Source organism: Octopus sinensis, linkage group LG5 (genome assembly GCF_006345805.1).
Source record: "Octopus sinensis linkage group LG5, ASM634580v1, whole genome shotgun sequence".
In the NCBI taxonomy this organism is placed as follows: Eukaryota; Metazoa; Mollusca; class Cephalopoda; order Octopoda; family Octopodidae; genus Octopus; species Octopus sinensis.
In genome coordinates, this window is record NC_043001.1 from 121397389 (window position 1) to 121410248 (window position 12860).

At 35.0% G+C, this 12860-nt stretch overlaps 1 long non-coding RNA gene across 1 annotated transcript; it reads left to right on the forward strand.

Moving 5' to 3' along the window:
* Positions 1-4: 4 nt before the first annotated feature.
* Positions 5-8285, forward strand: LOC115211806. The gene is made up of 5 exons (XR_003881687.1): positions 5-129; positions 1184-1266; positions 2262-2314; positions 6241-6395; positions 7808-8285. It is a non-coding gene; the product is annotated as an uncharacterized LOC115211806 (long non-coding RNA).
* Positions 8286-12860: the final 4575 nt, after the last annotated feature.

The following is a 12860-nucleotide window of genomic DNA, read 5'->3' on the forward strand; positions in this document are numbered from 1 at the left end:
CTGCAGCACATACAGAAAATGTGTTGAAGCTATGAGAAACAATACCCTTATATGCAATAAACGGGGCGAATGGCACGTCTTGTACTGGTTGTTGCGTCGGACACTTATGTAACAAGAATGATTTCATTGGTAAGTGTTATTTATTGTCTAATATAACACTAACAAGTTTATTACAAATTGATAGTTAATAAGAACATTTTATAGTAATTAATATACGGGAAATATTTTGATAATGTGGTTATACGTGTGTATATTATATATATATATATATATATATATATATATATATATATATATATATATATATGTGTGTGGGTATATATATTGTTTGCAATGTTCTGTCTCCCTCTCTCCCTCTCCCTCTCTCTCTCTCTCTCTCTAACACACCACACACTCACAGATGGAATCAAACACCACGACATGAAGGGAAAGAATAAAAGAGAGCACTTTTGGCGAGTGAGCAAAATATTGGTTCGAAAGCTGAATGCCTGGAACATAATTTCGGCGATAAACTCGCACGCAGTCGCAGTAGTTCGGAATGATGCTGGAAAACTGAAGTGGACAGAGGAGAAGCTAAAGGAGTTGGACAGAAGTCAAGAAAGGTCCTATCGATGTATGGAACCAATCATCCATGTGCAGCATTGATAGCCGATACACGAAGAGAGCGACAGGAAGAAAGGGTATGATAAGTGTATATATATATATATATATATATATATATATATATTAATATATATATATATATATAATAATTATTATTTGAGTGAATAAAATCCAACTTACAAGGGAAAAATTCAATTTAGAAATACTAAATCAAATTTCACACAATATAATATATATATAAAGAAAATAGAAAAAAAACCACTTTTTATCAATTCAAAATGATCAATTAAATTACACCATCTAGAAAATTACATATAATAGAAATATTAAAAAGAAATAATAGTAAAATGTCAATGATTATGTGAATTGCAAAAAAAATAAAGACGTATATAATAAGTAGAATAAGAATTATATATATATATATATTATATTTTATATATATATTACAATATATATAGTATTTTTAAGTGTATATGTGATTATGAATGTATATTTTTATCTACGTATGTGGGTTTTATGTGCTTCTATGACGTGTGTCTCATTTATAAACGCAGCGATTATTTTCTATATCAATCCATAGGCAGGACCAAATCCTTCGTATTTCGTTTTATTTTAAAAAAGTTCAACGAATATAAAATCCCTGCTGAGAACATATCAAGAGCCGTGAGTAGATATCTGCCCTCTCTCTCTTTTTCTCCGTACACAGACGCGCGTGCGCGCACACATGCATACACATACACACACTCACGCACACATACACACACACATACACACACTCACGCACACATACACACACTCACGCACACACACACATACACACACATGCATAATTTATAGAAGAAATGTGAAACGACAAATAAATAGTGAGGTTTCATGAAATTCGGACAATCAACTCCAATTACTGATAGTAAACTATTACATAATAAATCTTTTTTTAACTTACTGAAATTTTGCTGGTCAATAAAAAGACTGTTCGATCCACTATTTTGTCTTTAAAAGAATTTCACGCAATGAATGACATCATTGATATATTCCGAGATATAATTTCCGATTGTGACAGTAAATAAAATCCCAACCAATTATCCACTAATCTTGTTTTTACAAACACACACACACACACACACACACACACACACACACAACACACAAGCATGCACGCGGACACGCACACACAGATATGCACATATGTAACCACACACTTACTTTTGGTAATATTTTCCTTCTCTCAACTTTTCAGTTTTCCTTTCTGACAAAGAGCTATGCTCGGAACATTAAAAACCCTCTTATTTCCCCCCACTTACCGAGTGTCAAGCTAATATATTTATATATAATTATATTCTCAAACGCAGGATAATGCTAATAGTTGCAGAAAAATCTTATAAAGCTAGATTTATATATCCTAAATTTGCAGAAGAATTCGTAAAAAACTTGAAGCGTAATCAGAGGGGTGTATGTTGGAGTCTCATAGCTGAACGCCAACAGATTATTCTGCAAAATATGGATATTTCATCCTGTTCATGCTATATTATTAGCATTATCCTCCGTTTAAGAATAAAATTATTTCCTTATTTTCAATACATTTCAACGCTTTTAAATCAAACTTTGTTTCTTGAATTTAATGTATGTATATATATACACACACACATCCGATTTTGCAGATGGAGCATGAGCTTTTAAGCGTGACGGGGAAATCCAGAGTTGAAATCTGTGGGTAAGCAAGAGCTTCTAACACATTTATTCAAATTTATATGCCTTTGTTCCAAACATTCGATTCTATCGCATGTATTATACGTCACAATAATCAACAGCGTTGTACTTGTGACCCACAATATACTAATTCATACATTCAATGAAATGTTTAAGTGTTTTATCAATGTTTTATAATACAAAGGACAAACAAACCCATATAAAGATACAGAGAGAAACGTATATATTTGTATATGTGTATGTACATATATATATATATATATATATAGGGAGAGTTTACGAAAAAAAAAGACAAAGACAGGTGGTGTACAAAACAAACAGATGTACTAGTATAACGCTCAGGAATAGAAAAAGTATTTTACGTTTCGAGTCTACGCTCTGCTACAGAAAGGGACTCAGAAAAAAACTAGGAGAGAGAAAAAATGTGTGTAGTGGCTAACGATCTATCATGGCGTCTGACATATATTGTATATAGTATATATATATATATATATATATAATATTATATATATATATATATATACATATACATATACATACATATACATACATACATATATATATATATAGATGTATATTATTATATATATATATATATTATATATATATATATATATATATATATATAATATATGAAGTGTGTATAAAAATTTATACACGGAGCGAAACCCACCATGTGGATTCGTTACATGCTAAAGAAAGCAAGCCACGGTACTGGACGAACATGTTCTTAGGGCCAACTTTTAGTCACCGCGAATAGTTCTAGGCTTCTTCACTAATTCTCTCCTCAACCATACTGAATACGGTTATTTAGCTATGATGATCCAATCCTAAGCTATATTTGAATATAAAAATAATTGAAATAAAACAATAATTTCTTTAAGTGTTCAAAATCAGATAAAAAAATTACCTATTATTCTGTCTTCGATTGCATTGTTTAATTTCATATAAATATCTTTCGCTTTCCCTCGTTTTACATGTATACATACATACATATTGTGTATTTGATGTATTTAATATATTTCACATATTTGATATGTCTAATTTGATTATCTGCATAATCCAATCAACTCGATTCCTCTTAAAGCCTTTCTTTACCTTGTGGAAAAATCCCCCTGTTTAGACATCGGAGTCCATGTTCGAAATTTATTTAATACTGCTAGGTATCTTCTATACAGTGAGTCTTTGGATGTCATCTGTGAAATATATATACATACATATTATATATATATATATATATATAATATATATATATATATATATATATATATATATATATAATATATATATATATATATTGGGTTGTCCGTAAAGTACGTGCCGATTTTTAAAGGAAAGAAAAAGATCAATAAATATTTGCCATTACATTTTTAATGTCAGAATCGGAAATTTTTACCATTAAGACTATTCTGCAGAGACCTGTATAAGTAGAAATCCGAAGGAGCAATATCTGGTGCGTATGGAGGGTGGCGTAACACATCCCAGTTGAGCTGCAGCAATTTTTGTCTGGTTCCCAAATCAAGTGCCGAAAATGAAGGGATACAGAATTAACACAGGTTATAGGAACATAAACCTTCTTCCGCGAAAAGATAGCTTAAACCGTGCCCTAAATGGAGGTGTAGTCAAATCCTATTTTATAGACTCAACCATGTTCTAAAATAAGTCGAAATGTAAGCTACTATAAATCGGTACGAACTTTCTGGACAACCCAATGTATATGTAAATTTCACGGTACTCCGTCGGTTACGAAGACGAGGATTCCAGTTGATCCAATCAACGGAGGAGACTGCTCGTTAAATTAACGTGCAAGTGGCTGAGCACTCCACAGATACGTGTGACAAGGCTGGCCCTTTGAAATACAGGTACAACAGAAAGAGAGAAAGATGTAGTGAAAGAATACATCAATGTTCATAACCAACCGCTGCCGGAGCTGCGTGGAGCTTTATGTGTTTTCGCTCAACAATCAAAACTTCTGTTGCTGAGGTTCTGTACTTTGTAGCATTCATACTATTTTACGAGACGCTTTCGCAGGAAGAATATTGCAGTTTTATGGGCTTCTTGAAGTATAGCCAAGTTAAGCAGAGTATAAAGATTGCTATACAGTACTAATACGCCTTACGCTGCTTACAACTAATACAGGTATGTTCATATATATGTCATCATCATTATGCTCATCATTTGACGTCCGCTCCCCATGCTATCATGCATTGGCTGGTTTGTGAATATGCAAGTAGGAGGTGCGCTTTATACTCTGTCTCTTTTGATATGCTTTCTATGACTTAGCAGCGTGTCCTTTACAGATTATACATAGTACTTCTCTTGTGGATCCTACACTGGTGAGGTCACCTTGCAAATTAGAAGACTACAGCTGACCTTATAACTGAAGTCCAAGAGATGAGAGAATGCGAGGATTTAGACTAAGTGATGAGGGATTTACTTAAACATCCATTGCTTCTAAATTTTCCCCAAGTATTTTTCTACTGAATTTTATGTTAAATTCTTCCATTGTATTCTTCAAAACCTTTCCAGACCCATATGTTTTCTTCTTACTCCCTCTTTCTTACTTTTCTCTTTTTTACTTTTCCTTCCTTTTTTCCTCACTTCACACATTTGGTTTTCTTTTTCTGTTTTTAAGTTTTCTTTCTTTCTTTATTTCACCATCCTTTAGCTTTTTCTCACTTTCATTTTCTCCCTTTTCCCTCGTTCTTCTCTTTAATCTTCGTTATTTTCTTTTCTCTTCATTTCCATTACTCTTATTTCTTTTCTTACTCTTTCTTTTTCCTTCTTTCTTCTCTTTTACTTTTCGCTTCTTTCTCTACATTATCGTACGTTGCCCCAATCACCACAACCTAAGACTAGGAAACGGTATATAAATGATGTGCCAATGCCATTAATGTTTCGAACCATAGCTTGCCTGAACTTCCTGTACACTGAAAAGTGAAACTCATAGCAGCAACAGACTGATTCAACTAATTCACTAGAATTCTTCAAGTTATATAAAAATAGTTATTGTCTGCATCATTCGAAGGAGAAATAAATTCTGCATAAGGTGTAAAAGATAAAAATAATTTGTATGGTGTTAGTAACAAAAATATTTTATAAGAAATGGAACTTTTACCATCGGTCTTAAATTTATTTTCGCCAGTGTGTATATATATATAATAAATTAATAAATAGAATAAAACATATGCATATATACATACATATATGTACATACCTACATATATATATGTATATATACATGCATATATGGGTACAGGACACCAAAAGGACGTGGAACACAATGAGAAACTAAAACATAAACACAAAACCAAGGAAATGGACATTTTTCTTAAACAACGAAAAAATAGAGTATAAGACATACAACACAAGGAAAATTCCCCTTCTTCAGTCGCCTTTGTTTCATCTACTCCACGTTTCGAAGGTCAAGGTGAGACACGTCTTTAATACATACAAACATGTGCATATATACACACAATCAAATACACAAACACACACAGGTACACTTACACATACACTCATACACACATATCTGTGCATGTTTGTGTATGTATATATCCTGATGCATGTTGATATAACCATACATGATTACATATGACACCACGTAGCAATTCTTGATATGTACTCAATGTATGAAGTGTCGCTGATGGGCCCAAGGCCCAATGAAGAGCTATCCATTGCAGCTAGCTTAATATATCCCTGTGTATATATGTATGTATGTATGTATGTATGTATGTATGTATGTATGTATGTATCTATCTATCTATCTATCTATCTATCTATCTATCTATCTATCTATCTATCCATCTATCTATTTATCTATCTATCTATCTATCTATCTATCTATCTATATATATATATATATATATATATATATCAATCTACATACATACAAACCGACATACATGTATGTATTTATTTTTATTTCAGCTCATGCAGAATTAAAATATTTGCTATTTACTGTACAGTATTTAGCGAAATGACTGAAAGTCAACTGCGGCGCAATATCTCCCAAGTTTTGTACAAATCCCAGGCTTTGCTTAACCTAGGTGTTCCGCAAAGTCACATGACGTTCATTGACGAAAGTAAGTATCGTGTTTCTTATTAATTTTATCACCCTTACCGTCATAATTAGCTTCATCAATCACCATTACCATCCTCTTCGTCGTTGTCGTCATCATCAACCACAGTAGATGATACCATTGGACACCCACGCACACACGCGCATGAACACACTCACATAGACTCCCCCTCTCTTTCTCTCACACACAACTATTTATTTACATTTTCTCGAAGCTTGGATAATTTCAATAAATCAGCATTTTATTTTGCACTTTTCCGTTTCTTGTCCCTACGGAACGGTTTGTCTAACCGAGGGCAAAAATGTTTTCTTCTAATTTTGTATAGAAGTAGAAGATGCAGACTCTACTGGGCAGAATAATTCACACAATTCCAGTACTTTCTTTAATTCACTCGGGAAAATTATTCAATGTTGCAAATAATTTTCCTCAGCCAAAATTCAGTTTGTTCGAAGTGATCATATTAATTTTTGAATTAGGATCGATAGATACACACACAGCTCATACGCTTTAACTCATCTCTAAGAGATATAAAAGAGGAATAAATCATATCCCATTGCCGAACAATGATACATTTTTTTTCACTCCGTTTCCATTCATTTCATTTTACCACTGCCAAATCAATATAAGGTCTATCTATTTCCAGCATAAAAGAGGTTTATGCGCATCCGGTCAGTATGTCTAAGTAGTGGTCAATATTGAGGAAATGCAACAATAGAGGCCGCGAAACCGACAGTAGCATTTTTACTAGTCAAATCCCGTAACAAATTATATATTGCTCGGGAAAATGTAAAAATATATATACATATACACATATATATTTCGGGATGTTCATGTTATTTATTATTTAAAGAAAAATATAAATGAATAAATATATGTGTGCATATATATATTGTGTGCCCAGGTAGAGTATACGGGGATCTCTACGTACAGCAGTGTTCGGGCAAACAGATCACATTGGCATAATTTGAAGAAAACTGTCAAAGTAGTTTCTCATGGATTCAGATCTACGTTTCGAGCATTGTCTTCTGTGAAATATACACGCTGGCCATTTTCAAGATGTGCAGATAGATTTTAGGAAAGTGTTCCTACATGTAAACAGGTTGTGACCTTTTGTTGACAGTGTATTTGTCTAAAAGCAGAACCGTTCTTCCATCAGCGCTTGTCAATTGGCTGAAGTAACATGAAAGGCATCGTCATTCATGGTATATTCGTGAATAAGTGACAAACTGAAATACGTTGATCTATTGTTTAGGGAAATATTATTTACTTGTTTAAGGGTTGTACTGGATACATAGCGAAAACAGCTCTAACAGTTCGAATAGTAAGAAATAAACATATATATATACAAATTCATACTATCCGGTAATTAATGTGCTTAAACTTTTATATTTTATGTTTTTTCATTATGTTTCCAGGTTCAAGTACTGGTAATGGAACAGAGGATAGAACAACAGAAACAAACTTTTGAGTGAAAATCGAAAAAGAGCCTCCAAGAATCGTCTTTGATGATATTTTATGCTATAAAACGATATTTTCTGCATATATAATACAAAATAAAATTTTCTCCATATATAATATGAAATAAAATTTTCTCCATATATAATATAAAATTATATTTTCTTAATATATAATATAAAATAATATTTTCTGCATATATAATATAAAATATTTTTTCTTTGTAACGACACTATAATTGTACGTTTCAATACAACACTATGCATGCAAGAGACTGTATAATCCACCATGATGTAATTTAAACGAGTTTCAGGGCCTCACTATGGCTTGAAACAGAATATATTGCATGATTTGAAATTATATTGATATTCTATCTTCTTGCCAATTTAATATAATCAATGTAAGCTTTAGAATTGTTAAATAAAGGATTAAATCTGATCTGTTGCTACCGTTCGTTTTCTAGATGAAATACTGTAATACCGCAGACTAAGATCAAATACCACCGGAAGAGGCATTGATTCCATTTGTTATTTTAAACATTCCACTAAAATGTTAAAACTTGCAAAATGTATCATGTTGATTAGATTTACGATCATTTATCTAATTAGTATTATCAGGTCATTCAACTGTCATTGCTCAAGTAATCAACATTTCACAAACAGCAGGAATGGAAGCACTCCGTCGGTTACGACGACGAGGGTTCCGGTTGATCCGAATCAACGGAACAGCTTGCTCGTGAAATTAACGTGTAAGTGGCTGAGCACTCCACAGACACGTGTACCCTTAACCTAGTTCTCGGGGATATTCAGCGTGACACAGAGAGGGACAAGGCCGGCCCTTTGAAATACAGGTACAACAGAAACAGGAAGTAAGAGTGAGAGAAAGTTGTGGTGAAAGAGTACAGCAGCGATCACCACAATCCCCTGCCGGAGCCTCGTGGAGCTTCAGGTGTTTTCGCTCAATAAACACTCACAACGCCCGGTCTGGGAATCGAAACCGCGATCCTATGACCGCGAGTCCGCTGCCCTAACCACTGGGCCATTGCGCCTCCACTCACAAACAGCTACATTCCAATCAAAGCACCGGACGTAGATTCGTCTTCTTCACGTTCATGTCTACTTTCACTCCATCAATGTTACACTAACACGAGACTGCGCACGCCTCAATGTCTTCATTGAAGTAGTTTCTTAGTTATATTCTCTACATGTTATTCAGGCCCATTAGGCCGCAGTCTCTCTCGGTATCCAACATATTCCAACACCCGGGGATAGAAGACACCCCACTAAAAGAGATACCAGTCTGTTGCAAGTTTAACCCTTGGTTGTTGCTGGTATTTCTTCTCAGATGACTGCACTGGAAGTGTTTAAGGACACCGCCGCCGTGGTGATCTCATTCTCGCCCACAACATCATAAGCGGGAAGTGTAACCTCTCGAAAGAGCTGTTCTTCACTCCTGCTCCGGAGCGTCGGCTGCGGGGTCATTCCGAAAAGCTCTACCTGCGACGATTTCATCTCAATCGAAGGAGAGGAGCTTTCTCCGTCCGGGTTGCGGATCCGTGGAACAAGCTGCCAGACGAGATGGTGAAGATGCCGACGACCGCTTTGTTCAAAGCCTCCCTGGACCTCAAGTGGCCTGAACTCTTTACATGAACACCACCCTGTACTTAACTCCATGTCCCCCTACATGGCCTTGCTATTTGCTTTTGAGCCAAATTAACTAACTAACTAACTAACTAACTAACTTTAAGAAACATGTGGAGAAATATAGTCCAATAGGGGATGCAAGAAATAATAGCCAAGTATGTTAAAGTTTGGCTTTGTGTTTCATATGAAAATGAAGGACACTTCGAAGCTCTTCTCTCTCCTTCCTCATTCCGCATTAATACCTCATTCTTCCCCTCTTCCTTTCTCTAATACATGATAGACTCCCTCTCTTATCACACACATCATTCCCTCTCCTTCTCTACTCCTCTCCCTCCCCCTCTGTCACTTACTTATGTTATTGTTTAACCCCGCCTCCCTCATCCCTCGTTTTCTCTCAACTCTTACTCTCCCTCCCTCACAAAGCATATATCTCATACATCATCTCTATTTCCTTCCCCCTCCCTCACTTTTTGTCTCTCTCTCCCTCCCTCTTTACCACCTCATATCTCATACTCTCCCTCTACCTCTTTTGCGCTCCGCCCCACGTCACACTCTCCCTCTCTTTCTAAACCTATGTATCATTCTCTCTCTCCCTCCACCTCCTTATATAATATTCTCTCATTCTCTTACCTCATTCTTTCCCTCCCTTTCTCCTCCCTTTCCATCTCCCTCTCTTTCTCTATGTCTGTCTTTCTCTCTCTTTGCTCTCTCCATTTCTCTATTTCAGTCTCTCTCTTTCTCCCTCTCGCTTCTTATGTCTCTCTCTCTGTCTCCGTGTCTCTGTTTGTCTGTCTCTCTCTTTCTCCCTCTCTCCCTCTCCCTCTCTCTATTACCTTATTATATATTAATGCTCCGCCTTTTTACTCTTTCTCTCTCATCTCATACTCCTCCTCTCTTCTTAACATTTATTTCTCTAATCCCTCCTCCTTCCTCCCCTTCTCTCCCTCCTTCTCCCTCTTTCTTCTCATCATTTTTACAGAATTACGTCGCCTTCCTCTCTATCTCTCTCTCATTCTTTCTTTCTTTCTTTTTGTTTCCCTTTACTTACTTTCTCTTTTCTTTCTTTCTTTCATTTTCCTTTCTTTCCTCCTTTCTTTTTTTCTTTCCTTTTCCATTCTTTCTTTCTTTCATTCTTTCTTTCTTTCTTTCTTTCTTTCTTTCATCCGTTCTTTCTTTCTTTTTTCTTTATGTCTTTCTTTGTTTCTTTCTTTCTTTTTTCTTCATTTCCCTCATTTTTCCTTCTTTCTTTCTTTCTTTCATTCTTCTTTATTTGTTTCTTTGTTTGTTTGTTTCTTTCTTTCTTCCTTCATTTCCCTCATTTTTTCTTTCTTTCTTTCTTTCTTTTTTTAATTTTCTTATTTGTTTCTTTGTTTGTTTCTTTCTTTCTTTCTTCCTTCATTTCCCTCATTTCTTTCTTTCTTTCTTCCTTTCTTTCTTTCTTTTTTTAATTTTCTTATTTGTTTCTTTGTTTCTTTCTTCCTTCCTTCATTTCTCTCATTCTTTCTTTCCTTCCTTCCTTTATTTTCCTTATTTCTTTGTTTACTTTCTGTTTTTCATTTCCTTCTTCTTACCCTTCATTCTTTTTTTCTTTCTTCCCTCTCATCTTTCCTTCTTCAATCCGTCTTTCATTTTTCTTCCTTTCTTTTTTCTGTCGTTGCTTCGTTTCCTTTCCTTGTCTCCTTTTTCTCTCTCTCCCTCTCACCCTGCTCTTATCCTTCTCACTTTCTTTCCTTCTTTTTTCCTTCTTTCTTTCTTTTTTCTTTTTTCCCTTCATTCTTTCTATCTTTCCCTCTTTTTCCTTCTAACCTTCTTTCTTTTCTGTTTCCCTTTCTTTCTTACTTTCTCCCTTTCTTCCTTTCTTTCTCCCTTTCTTTCTTTCTCTCTTTCTTTCTTTCTTTCCTTTTTACTTTCTTTCTTTCTTTCTTTCTTTCTTTCTGTCTCTCTTTCTTTCTTTCCTTACTGCCTTTTTTCCTTCTTTCTTTCCTTACTGCCATTCTTTCCTTCCTTCTTTTACTTCCTTATTTCCTTCATTCCTTCTTTCCTTCCTTCCTTCCTTCCTTCCTTCCCTCCTTCCTTCCTTTCTTTCTTTCTTTTTTCTTTCTTCCGCTCTCATTTCATGCATTATTACAGAATCACGTTACTTTATTCCTTCCTTGCTCTTTTCTTTCATTCCTTCTTTTTTCTCTTTTCTTTCTTCCTTTCTCTCTCTCTCTCTCATTCTTTCCTTCTTTTTACTCTCTCTCCCTCACTCTCTTTCTTTCCCTTAATCTCATTGTTTCCCTCCCAAAACCATTTCGACCTTTATAAAAGAATCTCACCTCTCTATTGTCTCGCATCATTCGTGAAACAGCAACCAAACACCTTGAAATTTCTAAAGTTTTTATTTTATAAAAGCAGGACACTTGACGAAGCGTCTATCAAATATATTGTCCTACAGGTGGTCGGGTAATATGCTAGAAGTAACAGTTCAGTACACTATATTCTGCATTGTTTTTCATGAAAGATTGAAGGAGACTTTATGAAGCATCCGGAGGAATGTTATCCAGTTGGTGGTCCTACATCATGCTAGAAATAACAGCCAAGTATATCAAAGTTTTGTGTTGTCACTCATATAAAAATTAAGGGTACTTAGAAAATCCTCTCTCTCCCACCTCAGCATATATTAATATATCACCCCAAATCTAAGCCGAATACCCCTAACCTCTAAGCCACTTCACTCCAGCGACCATGCAAACTGTGTGATGATTGCAGGCAGAGTGAAAGGAAAAGTAAAGAATTGGAAATGTGAAAAAGCGAAATAAAAAACGAATCAGTGACGTGGAGTCGCAATCTGTACTAATTCCATTGATCAATGTTCGATATTTATCGATAATGTGTTATAAACACTATTTTATATTATTCTCACTCTTTTTAATAATAGGCATCACTCGCCGTCGCTCCGTCCCTTTCTCTCCCTCCACACACCGCACGATGCTCTCTGAAGCGGTGTTCCATCCAGGTATCCTCACATCCGTTTCTCTCATCAATAGGCGAACCATTGTTCCATTACCATTGTCGGCCGTCTTGTGTGTGTGTGTGTGTGTGTGTGTGTGTGTGTGTGTGTGTGTGTGTCCATATATTGGGTTGGTGCATAATTATTGCGGATTTCTTCAACAAATTTTATTCAACAAAAACAATAACATGTAACAAAACATCTTTAAATGATTATTCCGGAGCATATTCACCATCTACTTCAATAACTGTTTCATAGACGGTCATGTAAAGATGTTTTTGATAAATATTTTTATTGTTTTTGTTAAATAATATTTGTTGAAAAATAGCAGCAATAATTATGCACCAGCCCAATATTTTACCTGACCCTGGGATGGTG